This window comes from Pseudophryne corroboree, chromosome 7, assembly GCF_028390025.1.
Source record: "Pseudophryne corroboree isolate aPseCor3 chromosome 7, aPseCor3.hap2, whole genome shotgun sequence".
Taxonomy (NCBI): Eukaryota; Metazoa; Chordata; class Amphibia; order Anura; family Myobatrachidae; genus Pseudophryne; species Pseudophryne corroboree.
Genome location: NC_086450.1, coordinates 236,700,310 through 236,722,101, shown reverse-complemented (window position 1 = coordinate 236,722,101; position 21,792 = coordinate 236,700,310). Strand labels below are relative to the sequence as shown.

The window sequence follows — 21,792 nt, the reverse complement described above, 5'->3', positions numbered from 1 at the left end:
GTCCCCTTCTACTTCCACAATGACCAGACCTACTCATTCAGGGCCCTTGTGTTTACCAGGACTTGGCCCGTCTGGCTTTGAAGGCATGGCTCTTGAGGCTTCCGTCCTGAGGGCCAAGGGTTTTTCTGAGGCGGTCGTTCAAACTATGTTGAAGGCCCGTAAGCCGGCTTCGGCTCGGATTTACCATAGGGTCTGGAATGCTTACTTTACTTGGTGTGTGTCTCACAATCATGACGTTTTCGAGTTTAGCACGGCCAAACTTAGGCCTGCGTCTGGCCTCCCTCAAGGTTCATATTTCTGCCTTGGTTTTGTGTCAGAGAAAGATTGCTACCCTTCCTGATGTTCATACATTCACTCAGGGCGTGTTGCAGATTCAACCTCCTTATGTGCCTCCTGTGGCCCCTTGGGATCTGTCGGTGGTAATGGAGGCCTGGCAATAGTATCCATTTGAACCTCTTGCTTCTGCTGACCTTAAGTGGCTTTCCCTTAAGATGCTGTTTTGGCTGGCTATTGCTTCGGCTAGAAGGGTCTCGGACTTGGGTGCCTTATCCTGTAAGTCCCCCCATTTGATTTTTCACTGGACCGGGCGGATCTTAGAATGCGCCCTGGTTATTTACCCAAGGTGGTGTATTCCTTTCACCTTAACCAGGAGATTGTGGTTCCAGCCTTTAATTCTCCTGAGTTGTCTCCCAAAGAACGGTCTTTGGCTGTGGTACGGGCTCTCCGTATCTATGTGAAGAGAAATTCCTCCATTCGGAAATCTTATTCTCTGTTTGTACTGTTTGGTTTTCACAAACGTGGCTGGCCTGCTTCTAAGCAGACTCTGGCCAGATGGATTAGAATGGTGATTGCACATGCTTATGTACAGGCTGGTTGTCCGGTTCCTGTTACCATTAAAGCCCATTCTACTCGGTCGGTGGGACCTTCTTGGACGGCCCACCGTGGTGCGACCCTTGAACATTTGTGCAAAGCAGCTACGTGGTCCTCAGGGAACACGTTTATAAGGTTCTATGCCTATGATACTTACGCCTCCCAGGATGCTTCCTTTGGATGCCGGGTTCTTGTGCCCGCTACAGTGCGTCCCCTCCCATAAGGAACTGCTTTAGGACATCCCCAATGTTAATCCTTGTGGAGCCCAGTGCACCCCGCAGCAGAAAATGAGATTTATGATAAGAACTTACCGTTGTTAAATCTTTCTGCGAGGTACACTGGGCTCCATAAGGCGCCCACCCTGATGCACTTAGCTTCTTTGGGTTAGTATGGCATAGCCACTGATACCCTCTCCTGTGGTGAGTGTGTGGTGTAATTGGCTATAAGCGATTGTCGTCTCTGGTACCTGCTACTGCATTGGGCTGGTTAACGAAACTGAACTCCTGTGCATAGAGGCGGGGTTATAGAGGAGGCGGCGCTGTGCATCTTGGGAACAGTCAAAGCTTTGAGCCTGTTGGTGCCTCGGATCAAGATCCTACTCTACAGCCCACTGTTAATCCTTGTGGAGCCCAGTGTACCTCGCAGAAAGAGATTTAACAACGGTAAGTTCTTACCATAAATCTAAATTTTTTGTGGTAGAACTACAAGTCCCAGCAAGCCTTTCCAGCAAGTTGGTACTTGGAGAACCACAAGTACCAGCATGCGGGAAAATAACACCCACTCTTGTGGGTGACCCCAGTTAACTTTGCGGTTTACTGCAGACCGCAAAGTTCCCATCATTGGGTAGAATGGAGCTGCGCTAAGCTCCATTCTAGCCAGTGCGCTCCTCCTGATTGGCTGTGCGCTCCTAGCCAGTCAATCAGGAGAGCGCCATGACGTGGCGCTCCCTGATTGGCTGGCAGGACCTTCAGTGACAGAAGTCATGGGGGGTCCCGGCATTCGGGGAAAGGGGTTCCATGTGTAAACATGGAACCCCTTTAGTTGCGTGGATCGGGTTTTTGGTTTATTATTTTATTCAAGTCCCTGGATTACGTCGGATAAGAAGAGGACAGATCTATACTGGATTGGTTGTAAGTATAATTTTATTTTTACAGGTCCACCGTGGATTCTACATGGACAAGTGGACGTGATTCTCAGCGTTGAATGTAGGTAAGTATGTGAGTGTGTAAGTGTGTATGAATAAAATGTTACTTTCACGGTGTGTGTCAGGTACCAACGGGCCCATTATTTCCTCGCATGCTGGGACTTGTGGTTCTTCAAGTACCAGCTTGCGGGGGGGGGGGGGGGGCTTGCTGGGACTTGTAGTTCTACCACATAAAACAATATTCTTTTTTTTACACAAAGGCTATCAGCCCCCCATCCACCGCCCAGGGATGGGGGGGGGGACAGACTCGGGCTTCACTCCTGGCCCTTGGGTGCCTGAAGAGGGGGACCCCTTGATTTAAGGGGTCCCCACTCCTCCAGGGAACCCCATCCAGCGGTGACTAGTTGGGGGGGGGGGGTAATGCCACGGCCGCAGGGACCTATATAAAAGTGTCCCCCGGCTGTGGCATTATTTCTCTGGCTAGTGGAGCCCGGTGCTGGTTTTAAAAGTACGGGGGACCCCTACATCTGTTGTCCCGTTGTCCCCCATATTTTTGGAACCAGGACCGGACTTAGAGCCCGGTGCTGGTTGTATAAATATGGGTGGGGGGCCCTACGCATTTTTCCCCCTGTATTTTTACAACCAGGGCCGGCTCAAAGAGCCCGAGGCTGGTTATACATAGGAGGGGGGACCCCACGCAATTTTTAAAAAAAATTTCAACTCTTTAAACACTTCTCATAATGTGCACAATGAATGCCTGCACGGATCTCACTGATCCGGCCGGGCTTCATTGTGTTATGTCTGGCAGTGTTTTGCTAATCACTCCCGTAAAACACTGCCCGACAATACGAATCACATCGGCATCGGAAAATATGAAAGAGCCCGAGGCTGGTTAGACATAGAAGGGGCCCCCCACGCAATTTTTTAAAAACATTTTAAGCTAAACAGACCCTTTCCCACAGATAAGCATGCACGGATCTCATTGATCGGTGCATGACTATCCAAACATGCCAGGAAAAAGCAGGTCTATTTTTAAGCTGGCTTTTTTTTACGAATTCTATGCTTTCCCGGCAGTGTTTGGATATTGTCGGCAGTGATTGAGAATACAAATTCTTAGTAAATTACCGTGTTGTATCAAATAACAGCCGTGTTTGACCGATGGCCTATTGATTCGTATTTGTGTGTTCAGCAGTGTATCTCAATACGAATAGCCCCAACACTGCCGAGATTTGTGTTTAGTAAATTCCCGTGTTGACACTGATAAAGATGGAAGCCATACTTGTTCATAGACTCCATATGTAATTGACATCTGATAATCTGTTTCTAGTTGTTTTTCAGCTTAGTGCTAATACAGGAAAAAGTACAAGGCGTTGTACTTTGTTTGAACCCATATTATGAAGTTATGACCTTTATCTAAGATATATTTTATGGTAATTTCCTAGCAGAAATATAATGTCAGCAGTTAGACATGTAAGTTTCAAAGGGTATTTGTCAGTCTGCGGTATAGCAGGTGTAAAAACATAATCAGACAAATCTATGTCTCAAGTTTAGCAAAAAACCCCAGTTACCCCACTTAAAAGCACATATAGGAATTTTAGATGTTACTAAGTATATTACGTATAAGATAGTAGTTTATTAACCAATAGGATTAGAAAGTATATTAACCAATACATTTAAAGAGGTTCTTAACCAATAGGATTAAGCTTTGTGTAAGGAAATTACGACACTGTATGCAAATGTGTATTTCTTTATAACATACTGCTTTCAGGAAATAAAATCTGCTTCTGCTTCTGCTATTTCCTACTTCACTCTCTTTATTTAACTGGTAACTGGCTGCAGCCATAAATGAACCTGATGCTGACCGATTGAGTGTGTGCTTAAGCTTGGATCAGCGAGGGGTGCCCTGTCCTGGGGCTACCTTTAACAACACTTAGAAAAAAAACCACACTCGGACAAAATCGTGACTTTAGTAAACATACCCCTTGGTCTCAAAACACCAGGATTGTATTGATGTTTATTCTGAGTGTAACCAGGGAGCTTCTCTTCAGTGGGACTTATTTATACCCCTTTCACATCGCCAATGCGGGATTTGGAAACGGGTCCTTCCCGGGTGGGATCCGGCATTGGACGCTGCTGCTGGCTTCCCCGACATGGCAATATGCCGAGCAGGTTGCCAGAAGCAGCGGGGGGGGGGGGGCTGAGCCGGCAGCGGGGCGGAGGCGGCGCTGGGAGATGAGATCATCTCTGCGCTGCCTCTCCCTGTTGTAGTAAACGGGTCAGAGCCATTGACCCGGTATTCAACCCGGGTATAGCACTGCTTTATTCCCGGGTTGAATTGCCGGGTCAGGTCCGACATTGCGCTTTCACACCGCACACTGACCCGCATCGACCCGGCAATATTGCCGGGTCGATACCGGGTTATTTGTGCGGTGTGAAAGGGGTATTAATAACCTGCTGCCCAGAGAAAAGATGTACTATAGCCCATAGCAACCAGTCAGCCTTATTGTGCAGAGCTATTTGAGTCTCTAAATGGACATTAATAGTATAGCAGCTGCCATGTTATTTGCACTGCTAAAATAATAGTAAATACCACCCATAAAATGCAATAGCACAATGTGACAGTGGCAACAATCTCACAAAAGCAATCAATGTATAGTGGAATCAAACTCTTAATTGGAGAATATTCAAAACTACAAGAGGCTTTTATGTAAAAGTGATAAACTGTTATTCCTGCTGATTTACATTAGTTCTAAAATCCAGTTTTGGGGTTCTGTATCACTGTACTGGCAGGCTTGGAATGTGTGACATTTTTTACAGAAATATGGCAGTGTACATTTATCAACTTCCACATCTTTGTATAAACAGAGCTGTAATAAGACCATAGTATATAGTTCATCTTGAACTAGAAATGATCAGAATATCAAAGTATCAGGTTTAGCCCCGAAGTGAATATATAGCACATTTTAGTATATGCCTTTCCTGTAATATGTCGTTTGAGTCCATCCTGCTCTGCTGATGCCAGAACGTGCTTTGTTTCTGCTGTGCTGTAAAGAGGGAATCTGCTTTGCTCACCAAGCGTTTCACTCTTTTCGGCATGAGTGCCCCCACTCAGGGCGGCTGTAAATCAGAATACAGGATGTGTATGTGTCACAGCAATGCAGTGTTCCACAATGTCAAATTAAGAGGTAACTGCATTCTACTCGTTGTGGTGACTGGTGTGCAATTGTTCTTTCCCATTATCAAGCTTTTCCACGTTTTCATTTGCAAACCAAGTGCTCAACTGTTTTGCTTACAGGACCTATTGTTCTCCAAAGGCAACCATTGTGGATATCATTCATCCCAGCTACGTGTGTGTCCCAGGCTAAGCCTTGCGGAACATGATGGCAATTCAAACTTTTTTCTGGGTTCATCACACAGTTTGAAGCACCAGGAGATTGTTGTAGTACTTAAGACCTGACAAACGGTTTCTCTTTTTATTGTTTTTGCCATAAACCGATTTACGGTTACACGTGGGTAACCACTCCAGAGTCCCACACGTGAACAATCATGAAACATGAGTTTGGAGAAGGCTGGGACCCGATATTCAGTTTATGCGCATGGATAAAAGTAGTCTCACAGCTCTTCCACAAGTAATGTTAGAAGTTCTAACGTGATCAGTATGATATCCCGGCTGTCTGTATCCCAGCGGTCAGGAGACCGATGCCGGGATCCCGACAGCCAGGATACTGGCGGTGAGCACAGCATGTCCACTTGCGGGCTCGCTGCGCTCACCGCGCTTTGGGCCGGGTGGTGACCTTTGGTCGCCACAGGGTTATATTCCCCCTTGGGTGGTGGTGTAGACCACCACCCGAGTCGGGATTTCACCCGGCAGCCGGGATTCCGACCGCCGGTATTTCACTGGGTGTTGGGATTCCGGCGTCGGTATCCTGACAGCCAGTATCCTGACAGCCGGTAAATTGACTGCCTCCTGTTCTAATCTGTAGTCAGTGGGAAGACTCTCAGTCTTTGGGAGAATTTGTGTTAGGGGCTATCTGGTAGTTACATTTGAATCATTTCTTGGTCTTCTTGGATAGACTTTTTCAGGCCTAACTCAACTGGTTACTATTAAAATTTGCCAAACTTCCATTCAGTGTTTGTATTCAGAAAGGATGATGGCACTAACATGACATCACACAAAGACTTTTCCGCACTAACAGGGAAATTCATCTCAGCACAATGGTTGCAAAATGCTTCAGGAACAGTTGGTCAAAGGTGCAAACTATCTTAGCAAATTTTTCCTGACACACCATAGAGCAGAGCCATCAAATGGAAGGATCTCTCTCTGAAAAGAACTGCAGATGTGTAGCCCGTAGGCTACAATGACTACCGCCACGGGGTATTCAATTGTTTGAAAAGTCAGTTAGGTGTCTGTTTTTCCTATCTAATAGAGAGGAAAAACAGACACCCAACCAACTTTTCAAACAATTTAATTTCCCCCCTGTGGGCAGCAGCAGGTATTAAAGGATCAATTCCCAGGAAAATTAGACAATTAAAATATGACTTCGAATGCAAACAAGTATAGCTCCCAAACACTGGAAAACGGGCAAAAAAGGTTGTTCAAATTTGGTTAAATTAGGTATTTAACTGATTTGTCTGAACAACAGTTTTTGTCCATTTCCAATGTTTGGGAGCAAATGGTCGAATGTCATTAGCTACAATACATTGCCAGATTTGCATTCTAACCATCCATATTGAACAGATGGTCTGCCAGATAATTGTATAGTGTATGCCCTGCTTAAATATATAAAACTGGATATTTACTATAAAGTGTATTCAGTGTTAATATTATAATTACCACATCTACCTTATTGTTATTGAAAACATTCTAGCTATGTACTGTAGTATCCGTGGCAGACTCCTTTATGTAATTTGAGGCCATATATGCCTCAAATTTCAGTGTGTCTGCATGTAGAAGCCTATCCGGGGCCATCTTAATAGCACTGTAGGCCCGGGGCAAAGCAATGCACTGGGGCCCTTACCCAGCCATTCACAGGAATGAATAAATAAAAAAAAGATGTTACCTGTGGTCCAGCGCAGTCTCTCCACATGCTTCCATGCTATGAATGTTGCTATCATGTAATACAGCTATTCACTGTCTGACTGCAGACTGGGAGGCAGGTAGATAATGCTGCCAGGACGCTCTGATTGTGTGTAATTCACAATCAGAGCAGCCTTGGAGCATTCTCTACCTGCCTCCCAAAAAGCTCCGTAGGCACCAGCCCGCCCCTGCTCGATGATCCCTAGAATTATGGGGCCCTGGGCCCAGAAAGGGGCGTGGTCACCCAACATGACCACAGCAGTGGCACCCCTTATACAATGCCCTCAGTAGTAGTGCCCCTTATGCAATACCCACTGTAGTGATAGTGCCCACAGTTGTAGTGCCCCTTATGTAAAGCCCATAGTGTTGGTGTCCCTTATACAGTGCCCCCAGTAGTAGTGCCCCTTATGTACCCAGGAGTGATGCCCCTTATTAAGTGCCCCCTATGCAATGCCCTCATTTGTAGTACCCCCAGAAGATATGCCCCTAGTGGTAATGCCCCGTGTAGTATTGCCCCCAGTAGTGATGCCCTCTGTAGTAATGCCCCCAGTACAGATGCCCCCAGTACAGCTGTCCCCTGTAGAGCTGCCCTCAGTACAGATGCCCCCTGTAGTTATGCCCCCAGTACAGTTGCCCCCTGTAGTTATGCCCCCAGTAGAAGCTGCCCCCAGTACAGTTGCCTGCTGTAGTTATGCCCCCAGTACAGAAGCCCCCAGTAGAAGCTGCCCCCTAGTAGAAGCTGCCCCCAGTACAGTTGCCTCCAGTAGTTATGCCCCCAGTACAGATGTCCCCAGTACAGATTCCCTCACTACAGATGCCCCCAGTAGAAGCTGCTCCTAGTACAGTTGCCTCCTGTAGTTATGCCCCAAGTAGAGATACCCCCTCTAGTTATGCCCCCAGTACAGCTGTCCCCTGTAGAGCTGCCCTCAGTACAGATGCCCCCAGTACAGATGCCCCCTATAGTTATGCACCCAGTACAGATGCGCCCTGTAGTTATGCCCCCAGTAGAAGCTGCCCCCAGTACAGTTCCCCCTGTAGTTATGTCCCCATTAGTTATGCCCCCACTACAGATGCCCCCAGTAGAAGCTGCCCCCTAGTAGAAGCTACCCCCAGTACAGTTGCCCCCTGTAGCTATGCCCCCAGTAGAAGCTGCCCTCTAGTAGAAGCTACCCCCAGTACAGTTGCCCCCTGTATTTATGCCCCCAGTAGAAGCTGCCCTCTAGTAGAAGTTGCCCCCAGTACAGCTGCCTCCAGTAGTTATGCCCCCAGTACAGCTGCCCCCAGTACAGATTCCCCCAGTAGAGATGCCCCCTGTGAAAGCTGCCCCTAGTACATATACGTCCTGTAGTTATGCCCCAAGTAGAGATACCCCCTCTTGTTATGCCCCCAGTACAGCTGTCCTCTGTAGAGCTGCCCTCAGTACAGATGCCCCCTATAGTTATGCCCCCAGTACAGATGCTCCCTGTAGTTATGCCCCCAGTACAAATGCCCCCAGTAGAAGCTGCCCCCAGTACAGATGCCCCCTGTAGTTATGCCACCAGTACTTATGCCCCAGTATAGATGCCCCCAGTAGAAGCTGCCCCTAGTAGAAACTGCCCCCAGTACAGATGCCCCCTAGTAAAAGTTGCCCACTGCAGTTATGCCCCAGTATAGATGCCCCCAGTAAAAGCTGCCCTCTAGTAGAAGCTGCCCCCTGTAGTTATGCCCCAGTATAGATGCCCCCAGTATAATCTGCCCCCAGTAAAAGATGCCACCTACTAGCGCCGCTTCACACACTAAAAAACATAACAAAAAAGCACAATACTCCCCAGCCCCGCTGCTGCGCCTAGCCACTGACCTCCGCCTAGCCACCGCTCCTCGGATCTATGGGAGAGACATCATGACGTCACTCCCAAAGTGCCGCACACAGCTGGAGCTCAGCTGCCGAAGCTCAGCTGCTGCTGAGGGGATGGTGCCGGCGCCCGCTGGTAACACAACCTCAGTGGGCGCCCGGCATCCCTATTGCGGCTCCGGGCTCACATTCTGGGTTAGGTGAGCCGGAGGAGGCGGAACTGCGTTCCATCTCCAATTGGAACTGACGGAATGCAGTTCTGATCCGTTCCAGCTCACTTTAACTTCTGCTCATTACTATCTAGTCCAGGCATTCCCAACCACGGTCCTCAAGGCACACCAACAGTGCAGGTTTTAGTGATACCAGGCACAGATGGCTAAATCAAAATAACTGAGGTACTAATTAAGTCATCTGTGCTGAAGCCTGGATATCACACTGTTGGTGTGCCTCGAGGACCGTGGTTGGGAATGCCTGATCTAGACTTTCACCCATCTTATGGTATGTACAAAAGATCAGTCTGACACACGTGTGTAATTTCTGCCAGTATACGTATTGCCTGATTCGGTGCTTACGCAGTATGCCGAAATTGCGAGATACATCTGCGTTTTTACTTGCGTCTGACTCTGAATCAGGCCCAGGGTATTTTTCTAATCCCACACCCATCAAGGCATCACCATATTATTAGCAGTAAGATACGTAAAGACACACAGTGGAACAAACATTATTTTTAACCTCATTCCTTTTTCTTCCACACATCTTTGCATCTTTTAATGTTGCAATATTTTGCTAAAATCATTATAATGAAAATAATAAGTTATATTTTATTTTATAAAGTACTACACCAAAAAACACCCCCTTCATTACCCTTCTCACATCACCACCGTCATCATTACCCACATGAACCCCTCATCATTACCCTAGAATATCTAGAATGTATCATTCAAGTGCACAGTCTGGAATCAGATCCATAGAGGAAGTGGTGAGCCTGGGGCCCCCAGGCAGTGGGGCCAAATGGGGGGTTTCCATGTACCCCTGTGGGCCAGCCCAACCCTGCTTGTATCTTACTAGTTTCAGTATCAACAACTCCGCTTCCTGCTTCCATGCTGGATTACCATCTGGAGCACATTCTGTGGGGCATGCTCAAGTTCTGAGTTCATTAGTTCTTGTCCCTGCTTCAGCTTCTCCTAGCTTGTGTCTGCCTGCAATCCTGTGCAGTTTCCACACTGTTAATCACCTACATCTTGCTTAGCCTGTAGTAGGGATAGCCATTGGTGGGTTATTCATCGATGGTTACCATCAGTGGTACCATCGGTGGATAACCTCCATGGTGGGAAACCATCTGAATGGGAACCATTGATGGTTTTGCCCATCCATGGTTACCATTACTTTGGTATGGCCAATCAGAGCATGGGGGTGTGGTTTCGTGGGTGTCAGGGGGTGGAGTTATGCTCCGTGTCCCTTACAACCTAGAGAAAAAAATAATTTGATAGCTCTTTATCATCGATGGTGAGAAACCATCTGGGAAACCATTGATGGTAAAAGTAGTTACCAGCAGTCATTGACCATCGATTATTTTGAATCATCGATGGTCAATCTCCATCCCTAGCCTGTAGTTAATCACTGGTGGCACTCGATATCCTGGCTGTCGGGATCCCTGCGCTCAGCATACTGGCGCCAGAATACCGACAACTATTTTCCCTCTTGGGGTGTTCATGACACCCCTGGAGAGAGAACGTGCCACCGTGCCTGCAGCGTGGCGAGCGCGGAGAGCCCACAAGGGGCTCTTTTGTGCTGGCCCCACTGCCGCCATTCCGGCGGTCGGGATCCCGGCGCCGGTATGCTGCTCGCTGAAATCCTGATAGCTGGGCAAGTGTAGTAGACCCATTAATCACTGCTGTCCTGTATAGTTTCCACATTGCTAATCATCTCCAGCTTGCAAAGCCTGTACAGTTACCCATTGCAGTCCTGTGCAGTTTCCACACTGCTAATCATCTCCAGCTTGTATAGCCCATGCAGTTAACTACTGCTGTCTTGTGCAGTTCCAGTCTGCCAATCATTCCCATGTCCAGTACCTTTGTACAGAGTGCACATCCATCACCCGTGTGCTTTATCATTCACATCCTGCAGAGTGCACATTCATTATCTGTATGCATTTCCATTCTTAATCTACAGAGAGTACAACCTATACTTGTGTGCAGAGGCGTATCTAGGGTAGGGCGAGTGGGGCACGTACCCTGGGCACCTAGGCAGGCCCAGGAGAGGGGGGCGCCGCCGGCGGCCAGGGCATCATGCCCCACTCGCCCCCGTCAAGTCGAAATGTGAGGGGAGGAGAGCGCACCGTCTCTCCCTCCCCTCACCGCTGCTGAAAGCCCTAGCAGCGCTGCCAGCAGCGCTGCTGTGTCCGCCCACCGGCGGCGTTAGCCAATCAGAGCTTGCGGACGGGCTCCTGATTGGCTGCCGGTCCGCGAGCTCTGATTGGCTAGCGAACCGGCGCCAGACAGCCGCCGGAGACCTGAAGCGGTGAGGGGAAGGAGAGGCGCTGCGCTGCGCTCTCCTCCCCTCACATAGATATCAACATTCAACAAGCGGTGAGTGACGGGGGGGGCGCACAGTGGGGCATGTATCTGGCACTAAATGGGGCATGTAACTGCCACTGAGTGGGGCATGTAACTGGCACTGAGTGGGGCATGTATCTGGCACTGTGGGGCATGTAAGTGGCCCTTTGGCAATGTAACTGGCACTGTGGGGCAATGTAACTGGCACTGTGGGGCATGTATCTGGCACTGTGGGGCATGTAACTGGCACTGTGGGGCAATGTAACTGGCACTGTGGGGCATTGTATCTGGCACTGTGGGGCATATATCTGGCACTGTGGGGCATGTATCTGGCACTGTGGGGCAATGTAACTGGCACTGTGGGGCAATGTAACTGGCACTGTGGGGCAATGTATCTGGCACTGTGGGGCATGTATCCGGCACTGTGGGGCAATGTATCTGGCACTGTGGGGCATGCATCTGGCACTGTGGGGCATGTAACTGGCACTGTTCTGGCACTGTGGGGCATGTAACTGGCACTGTGGGGCAATGTAACTGGCACTGTGGAGCTACGCCTCTGCTTGTGTGTGAATACCATCCATAGCCAGTCGAGTGTCAACCCTTGCCAGTGTGTGCAGTTACTTCACTAGCAGAGCATACTCCTGTACACCTGATTGCAAGGTCGTCCAGCAAGAACCTGCTTCCATTGCAGGGCAGGATATCACCTACTCTCAGCTGGCAGGATATCACTTACTCTCAGCTTAGTGCTTCACCCTGACTTCCATACCTGTTCAGTTCTGATACTCTAATAGGCCCTACTAATAGGCCCTACACACTGGGCGATAGTACTCAAAGATATGAACGATCTCGTTCATTAATGAATGAGATACCGTTCATAGCTTTGAGTGTGGAGGCACCACTGATGAACGATGCGCGGCCCCGCTCTCGTTCATCGCTGATGCCCTGTTGCCTGTGCATGCAGGCCAATATGGACGATCTCGTCCATATTTGCCTGCACTTCTATGGAGCCGGGTGATGGGGGGAGTGAAGAAACTTCACTCCCCCCGCCGCTGGGTCGCCCGTCGGCCGTATCCACCGTCAGGCAGCTCGGCGACGGATCGCTCAATGTGTAGGGCCCTTAAGAGTATGACTCGCCAGCTGTTGTGAAATTATACATCGTAGCAGACCCTGCCACAGTTTTAACATTCCCTTCTGGCAGGGCACAGGTTGGTTAGGCCTACTCTAAGATTATCTCCTATAATATTACTAAATGAAGAAGAGCGTCATAAGACTACCTAGCTTTGACCACTCCAGCCCCAACCAGTCTTGCCCAGTGGTCCCAGTCCAGAACCCAAACAAGACACAGATCCTGACAATATGCTTTCATAACCAGAGTCGACTGTCCTCCTGTTTTCTCGTCCACTCCCATCTTGTTCACCTGTGCATCCTTGTAGTATACCTCTGGCATGTTCTATAGTATGCTTAGATTTGTGGGTGTCATTGCATTTATGCTTTATGAAAGTTCTGCATTTTTATTTTGCTAGTTCTGCATTTTGGTTGTTGGAACTCAGCATTTAATGTACAATGCTATACTCCAATGCACTCCAAATATTTATGCACCTTATAAATAAAATAAATAAATAAATAAATAATAATAATAATAATAATAAAAAAAATAATAATAATAATAATACTATCTTATTGTTATAGCAGCTAAAAATTCCTTCTTAGACATTAACTTTGAATATGCTAAAATAATTCTTCCCCTTAAAGGTTCCTTAGTACTTGTTGTGGAATAAAGAAACCAGCAGATACCTAACTCAGTAACGCCCTGTAGACTCACCATTATGTCAGCAATAAAAAGAAAACTGTTTCAGTTAAATTTGTAACAACATCCGCTCTGGTACACAGACATTGCAGGGTTAAATACCAGATATCTGAGTGATGTGTTACCGCAATGTTAAGTGGCCCATGGATTTTAACACTTTATTTTATTGATAATAAAGTCTAATGTATTGGGGAAAAAGACAGAAACAGATCTTTATCACACTAGTGACCTTGGGTTACTTGAAATCTCTGCGTGACATCTGCGTCAGGCAGTCTCTAACCCTTTGTCCCCAGTTTCTAGTGCAGACAGAGTCTTGTAAACATCAGGATTTCATTAGTAAGATAACTATGGAAACTACTCTATGCTCCTACTCATAGCTTATTCTAATCGTTTCAAATCATCTTTATAGATAACCCATGAGTAATTAGACATATTATATTTAATAAGCATTTTCATTCTAAGAACATGGAAACGTGTGGGTCTGAAAGCAGCAATAGATGTAAATACCTACATCTTTATAAATCTATTTGCAAACCAGAAAATAAGTGGCATGAAGAACAGTAATTAATTACCTGACTGGGCTGCAGAAAGTTCACACAAAAGTACAGGTACATTGGGTTTAAGATCACACTTTGAAGTTTTTGGAACACATAAATGTAACCTATTCTAAGTTCTAACCAGCTTGCTAAAAAAGCTGGTGTCCTTTCCAGGCTCCAGAATCACAACTCCTCCATGCCCACAGTAATATCCTTTTTAAAGTGTACTGTGTACCCAAAATTTCAAGAAATCTTATTGAGTATATAGTGACAGTAAGGAGTTTTCCCCTTAAATGTTCAATTTCAAATCGAAAGGACAAGGGCTTCGATAAGAGCCCATCACGGCGGTCAGGAAGAAGTATAGTGATTGCATCCATGACCACTTTACTTCTTTCTACAGACACCACTCCCTTGCGGACCTTGTTAAATTCTGTCCCTGTGGAAAACTATGGGGACGACTTTTGCTGGGGCTGGTAGCCAGAAAGCAGGAGATATTAAAGATAGTGGTCTGGAATAGATGCAGTTCTATCTATCTATCTATCTATCTATCTATCTATCTATCTATCTATCTATCTATCTATCTATCTATCTATCTATCTATCACTTTTTTTAATAGCTCCACCCCCAGACCTTTAGTTCCTGAACCTACAGTATATTTTCAGAAAAACAGTGCTGGCCGGATATAATGAAGTCTGAGTTGATCGGGTTCCCGGTTTTGCCTTGTATATGGATTCCAAGTTCGGCCGGGAACCCGCACCTCCGGCCAACTCGGACTTCATTACATCCGGCCCAGTAATTGAACATTTTATGGATGCTTAATTTTGGCCTTAAACATATGGAAACAGTAGTTTGCACATATTTTAAGGGCAGAATGGATTACTAAATAGTCCCTTTATGTATTGAAGTCATTGCTCTTGAGCAAAAAGGAAAGTGCTATTTTTGACAGCTTAAAAATGGCAGGAGTAGGACATAAGAGATAAGAGTAGGTCATGACTATTACATACCTCCCAACTTTCCAACTGTCACAGGAGGGACATATTCGTGCGCCGGAGGCGCGCTCTCGAAATCGGGTGTCGTGGCCTCACGTAAAGAGGTGTGGCCTCATGGCTATCGGGTATGGCCTGACAGCAAGTGCCGTGATCGTGAACCACAACCACATTTTTGTTACTATGGGGGCATGGACAGCGCTCTCTGAGCTGCTGGACATGCTCCCTGTCCCTCCCTGCAAGTGAATAGACGCAGAGCGCATGCTAAGCAGAGCAGCATGAGAGAGGGTCTCCCAATGCTCCCCCCCCCCCCATAGCAGGACACTGCGGTCTGCGGGTGGGACAGTACATGAAAAATGGGACTGTTCCACCAAAATCGGGACAGTTGGAAGGTATGCTATTAGCAAGTATATGTCCAGCTATCATATATATAGAATTACAAAGCCATATGTAATCTGATAGGCATACAAATGAATGTTGTAAGGTAGCCACACTACCCCTCTTCCCCATGAAAATCTTCCCAGCAGAATATAGCATCACTGTATACTTATACAGGAAGACCAGACAGAAGATACGTGAACAGCTTATTTAAATTTGTACAGTACCTGATTGACTCTTGCGTGCAGGCATTTCAACCACTTATGTGAGACCTTACCTGAATGTCATCAAATATTCATTAATACTATAATCACTGCTCACCAGGACTGTAACTAGGAGTGTGCCAGTAGTGTCTGGCACACAGTGCAGATGCACTGTGGGCGCAGGACCACCGTCAACACCCGCCTTGCCATGCCACTGCCGCACTGTGGGGTCCGCGTCCCCCCACCATCACCACTCAGCTGCATTGCCCGGCTACCTCTTCTCACATAGATAGCCAGGCAGTGCTGCAGCTACCCCTCCGCTCCCACACTCCGTGTGCTGGGAGACATGATGTCTCTCCCAGCCTACCCACAATGCCCTGCTCTGTGAAAAGCACAGAGTAGGGCAGTGAGGAGGAGAGGTGAGGCCTGCCAGCTGGTCACAGGTAAGTATAATACTTACACTCTCTCTCTCTCTCTCTCTCTCTCACTGTGCCTGCCTAATGTGAAAAAAGCGGACTCTGTGTTGTAATGTGTAAAAAAGGGAGACTCTGCCTGCCGTTATGTGTAAAAAGGGGGATCTCTGCTGCTGTAATGTGTAAAAAAGGGGACTCTGCCTGCCGTTATGTGTAAAAAAGGGTGACTCTGCTGTCATAATGTGTAAAAAAGGGGAACTCTGCCTGCCTGTGTAAAAAAGGGAGACTCTGCCTGCCATTATGTGTAAAAAAGGGGACTCTGCCTGCCATAATGTGTAAAAGGGGGACTCTGCTGCCATAATGTGTAAAAAAGGGGGACTCTGCTGCCATAATGTGTAAAAAGAGGGGGACTCTGCTGCTGTAAAGTGTAAAAAAGGTGGACTTTGCCTGCCAGTATGTGTTAAAAGGGGGACTATGCCTGCCGTTATGTGTAAAAAGGTGGACTCTGCCACCGTAATGTGTAAAAGGGGGACTCTGCTGCTGTAATGTGTTGAAGGGGGCCTCTGCCATTGTAATGTGTAAAAGGGGGACTCTGCTGCCGTAATGTGTTGAAGGGGGGCTCTGCCGCTGTAATGTGTAAAAAAGGGGGCTCTCCCACCATAATGTGTCAAAATGGGGACTCTTCTGCCATAATATGTAAAAGAGGACTCTGCCTGCCTAATGTGTAAAAAGGGGGACTCTGCTGCCATAATGTGTAAAAAGGGGACTCTGCTGCCGTACTGTGTAAAAGGGGAGTCTACCTGCCGTAATGTGTAAAAGGGAGCTCTGCCTGCCATAATGTGTAAAAGGGAACTCTGCCTGCCGTACTGTGTAAAAGGAGACTCTACCTGACCTAATATGTAAAAGGGGACTCTACCTGATGTAATGTGTAAAAGGGGACTGTACCTGCCATACTGTCTAAAAGGGGTCTCTGCCTGCTGTAATGTGTAAAAAAAGGGGGACTCTGCTGCTGTAATGTGTAAAAAAGGGGGATTCTGCCTGCCATTATGTGTAAAAAGAGGGACTCTGCTGCCGTAATGTGTAAAAGGGGGTCTCTGCTGCTGTATTGTGTAAAAAGGCTGCAAGGCTAATATTCTTTGCTAGACATTCATCGTCTGCAGACCCACTATGTCAGTCTCTCCAATTGGCTACCTGTATTCTACCGTAGTCAATATAAAATACTGTTACTTACACACAAGGCTATTAACCATACTACACCAACATACATCTCTTTGCTTATCTCAAATTATATCACAACCCAGCCCCTTCACTCTTAACAAGATCTACGTCTCTCATTCACACTCATTACTTGCTCCCATGCACATTTACAGGACTTTCTTCTGGCTGCACCCACTCTGTGGAATGCCCTACCACGTACATTAAGACTCTCATCTAGTCTTCAAACCTTCAAGCGTTCCCTGAAAACTCACCTATTCAGACAAGCTTATCCAATTCCAGAACCGCACACATTACCTTCATAGCTTTCCTATCCAATTATATCCCCACAGTACAGTCCACACATATACCCCACATATTTAATTTTTCACTTTACCTTCCTCCTGACCCTGGTTCATCACTGCTGTGATGTGATATCATGCAGCCCACCAAGAACCTTTGCAATCTGGTGGACAACTATGCAATAGATAGCACCTATCCTTGTGTATCAATGCCTATTTCCCCAAAGATTGTAAGCTTGCGAGTATGTGCCCTCCTACCTCTATGACTGTTTGTTTTTACCCAGTTTTGTGTCCAGTTGTAAAGCGCAACGGAATTTGCTGTGCTATATAAGAACCTGTTAATAAATAAATAAAAGGGGACTCTGCTGTAATATGTAAAAGGGGGACTCTGCCTGTCTAATGTGTAAAAAGGGGGACTCTGCCGCCATAATGTGTAAAAAGGGGGACTCTGCCGCCATAATGTGTAAAAAGGGGGACTCTGCCTGCTGTTATGTGTAAAAAAGGAGAACTCTGCCTGCCGTTATGTGTAAAGAAGGGGGAGTCTGTCTGCCGTAATGTGTAAAAGGGTGAGTCTGCTGCCATAATGTGTAAAAGGGGACTCTGCTGCCATAATGTGTAAAAAAAAGGGGACTCTACTTGCCGTTATGTGTAAAATAGGGTATTCTGCTGCTGTAACATGTAAAAAAGGGGGACTCTGCCTGCTGTTATGTGTTAAAAGGGGGACTCTCCTGACGTAATGTGTTAAAGGGAAGATCTACTGCCGTAATGTGTAAAAAGGGGGACTCTGCCACCGTAATGTGTCAAAAGGGCGATTCTGCTGCCATAATGTATAAACAGGGGACTCTGCCTGCCGAAATGTATAAAAAAGGGGACTCTGCTGCTGTAATGTGTAAAAGGGGGACTCTGCCTGCCTAATGTGTAAAAAGGGGAACTCTGCTGCCATACTACAGATGAAGCCATCTTTATCTTGGCCTTTAATAGGATTAACTGAGCCAAGGCAGTCGGACTTAATCCCCTGTTTTAATGATTTAATCCCCTGATGCATTGTTCTCTCTGTATTGTATTGCAGCTGAGAACAATAGATGAAGGGTTTATGCCAATAAACCATGGTTTGCCTAGGTGCAGCAAGATGATCGTGGCTCCATCTGTATGTAAAAGGGGAGTCTGCCTGCTGTAATGTGTAAAAGGGAGTTCTGCCTGCCATACTGTGTAAAAGGTGACTCTACCTGGCATAATGTGTAAACGGGGACTCTGCCTGACATACTGTGTAAAAGGGGGCTCTGCCTGCTGTACTTTCTAAAAGATTACTCTACCTGCCTTACTGTGTAAATGGGGACTCTACCTGGTACTGGAGTAATGTGTAAAATGGGGCTCTACCTGGCATAATGTGTGACAGGGGCTCTGCCACTGTAATGTGTAAAAGGGGGACTCTAGCACTGTTATGTGTAAAAAGGGGGACTCTGCCACCATAATGTGTCAGAAAGGGACCATGCTGCCATAATGTGTAAAAAGGGGACTCCGCTGCCGTAATGTGTAAAATGGGGGACTCTGCTGCCGTAATGTGTAAAAGGGGGACACTGCCTGCCTAATGTGTAAAAACATGGACTCTGTCTGCCTAATGTGCAAAAGGGGGACTCTGCCGCCATAATGTGTAAAAAAGGGAACTCTGCTGCCGTAATGTGTAAAAAGGGGACTCTGCCTGCCTAATGTGTAAAAAGGGGGACTCTGGTGCAATACTGTGTTAAATGGGAGTCTGCCTGCCTTAATGTATAAAAAAGAGTTCTGCCTGCCATAATATGTAAAAGGGAGCTCTGCCTGTCATAATGTGTAAAAGGGAGCTCTGCCTGCCATACTGTGTAAAAGGGAACTCTGCCTGATGTACTGTGTAAAAGGAGATTCTATATGCCATACTGTGTAAAAGGGGACTCTGCCTGCCGTACTTTATAAAAGGGGACTCTGCCTGACGTACTGTATAAAAGGGGGCTCTGCCTGCTGTACTTTCTAAAAGATTACTCTACCTGCCCTACTGTGTAAAAGGGGACTCTACCTGGTACTGGAGTAATGTGTAAAATGGGGCTCTACCTGGCATAATGTGTGACAGGGGCTCTGCCTGGCGTAATGTGTAAAAGGGTCTCTACCTGGTGTAATGTGTGTGAGTGGTGCAACTGTGCAGCGTAATTTGAATAATGGAGAATTCTGTACAGTGTAATATATGGTCACTTTCGAAATTGGTTTTCAAAAACATCACTATAAGGGTTCAATAAAGACTTTTAACTTCAGAAAAGTACATTTCGACAGTCTCATACAAGCACTGAAGGACATTGACTGGGATTCTTTGTTCAATGGTAAGAACACTGCTGAAATGTGGGATGATTTTAAAAGGTTGCTCGATAATTATACTCGTAAATTCATTCCCATGATCAGCAAACACAAAAGTTCAAAATACAAACCAATGTGGCTTAATAAGAAGGTAAAGGAAGTAATGGATAATAAGAGGTGCGCTTTCAAAGCTTTTAAATCAAATGGGAAGGCGGGGTCACTCCACTGCTTCAAGGAATGTAACAAGAAATGCAAAAAAGAAACCAGCAGCTAAAATAAAAAATGAAAAACTAATAGCTAAGGAGAGTAAAACTAGCCCAAAAAGTTTTTTAAGTATATAATCAGCAAAAGGTAAACAAGGGAGAATATTGGACCGATAAAAGGAGAATTGGGAGTATTGACAAATGATAAACTAAAAAAAGAAATATGAAACAAATTTTTTTCATCAGTGTTTACTAGAGAGGGACAGATGTTAGAAGAAATGACTAAAGGCCCGTACACACTCGCCAATATATCGGCCGTTCTCTTGAACGGCCGATATATCGCGGGTCCGTCGGCCAGTGTGTACGGCCGATATGTCTGTGAACTCCGTCATTCACAGACGTATTGCGTCGGTCCCGCAGCACAGCCGACGGCCAATATATCTACCGATATATTGGCGCATCGCTGTGTGTGTACGGCGGCCGGCCGGCCGCCCGTACACATGCTGCGGCGGCCGGCGGTGATTGACAGCTGAACTGGGCAGGCGTGTGTACACGCCCGCCCAGTTCATGACGTCAGTCCCCGATGGATCGGGCAGTGTGTATGCACAGCTCACTGCCCGATCCGTCCATAGATATATCTGCAGATCAATTGATCTGCAGATATATCTTTCCAGTGTGTACCCACCTTAACATAAGTAATGATAACGTACCGTTGCTGATCACTTGTTTGAGTGAGGAAGTAGTACGTGAGCGACTAAACAAAATGAAGATTAATAAATCACCGGGTCCAGATGGACTTCACCCAAGGGTTCTTATGGAGCTTCACTCAGAATTAGCAAGGCCTCTGTATTTGTTTTTTTATGATTCCATTAAAACAGACATGATACCAAAGAACTGGCATGTAGCAGAGGTAAAGCCTATATTTAAAAAGGGAAGCAAAACTGATCCCGTTAACTATAGACCGATTAGTTTAACATCAGTAGTGGGAAAATTTTTAAAGGTAATATATAAATGATAGCATACAGGAGTATTTGGATACCTCCAATGTCATTAATAGGAACCAACATGGTTTTGTGAGAAACAGGTCATACAAAACTACTAACTTAATTAGCTTCTACGAAAAAGTGAGCGATAATCTTGACCGTGGCAATGCAGTAGGTGTGGTCTATTTAGATTTTACAAAAGCCTTCGATACAGTCCCTCACAAGAGGCTGATTTTCAAGCTAAAAGAGCTTGGCATAAAAAGCATACGCAGCTAGATCTGCATCCATCTCTGCATCCATCTTCTCACATGCTGGGGGCCGCCTAGCACAGGGCAAGGCCACCCAGCATGTGTAGCGCCACCTCACGGTACATCCGCAATTTAATTGAAAGGTTGACCCATGGCAGATGACCCGCCGCCATTTTTTTAATTGGAGCAGCTGTGTGAAATCATGCAGTCATACTGAAAACTTCTCCCGGAACACCCCTGTTTGGCTCGCCATGCCACCCAAATGCCACGTCGCTGCCCCGATCCAACTGGATACCCACCAGCACCCCCCCACCGCGCGTGCATCACTAGATGCTTGTGCAGACTGGACTCCAGGTCATAAGCTCGGAAATCCGCACATGGCAAAAGACAGCTCTTACCACAAGTGGCGGGATGCCCAATGAATGCTGGATCCCGCCCTGAGGGAAACTACTGTATTGTAGATCATTTGCAGATTTTATAGTACACAGTATATTTTGGGTCGGGATGCAGCAATCATCACATTTTCAATAAGGGAGGTCATTCCGAGTTGTTCGCTCGTTGCCGATTTTCACTATACTGCGATTAGTCGCTTACTGCGCATGCGCAAGGTTCGCAGAGCGCATGCGCTTAGTTATTTTACACAAAAGTTAGGTATTTTAATCACGGCATAACGAAGCTTTCTCATCGTTCTAGTGATCGTAGTGTGATTGACAGGAAGTGGGGGTTTCTGGGCGGAAACTGGC

The 21,792-nt window shown here is 46.6% G+C and overlaps 1 long non-coding RNA gene across 1 annotated transcript in view; it reads right to left on the bottom strand.

Annotated features, from left to right (window-relative positions):
• Window positions 1-21,792, bottom strand: part of LOC134945026 (uncharacterized) — a 488,035-nt gene that overhangs the window by 17,806 nt on the left and 448,437 nt on the right. The gene's annotated exons all lie outside the window — the stretch shown is intronic.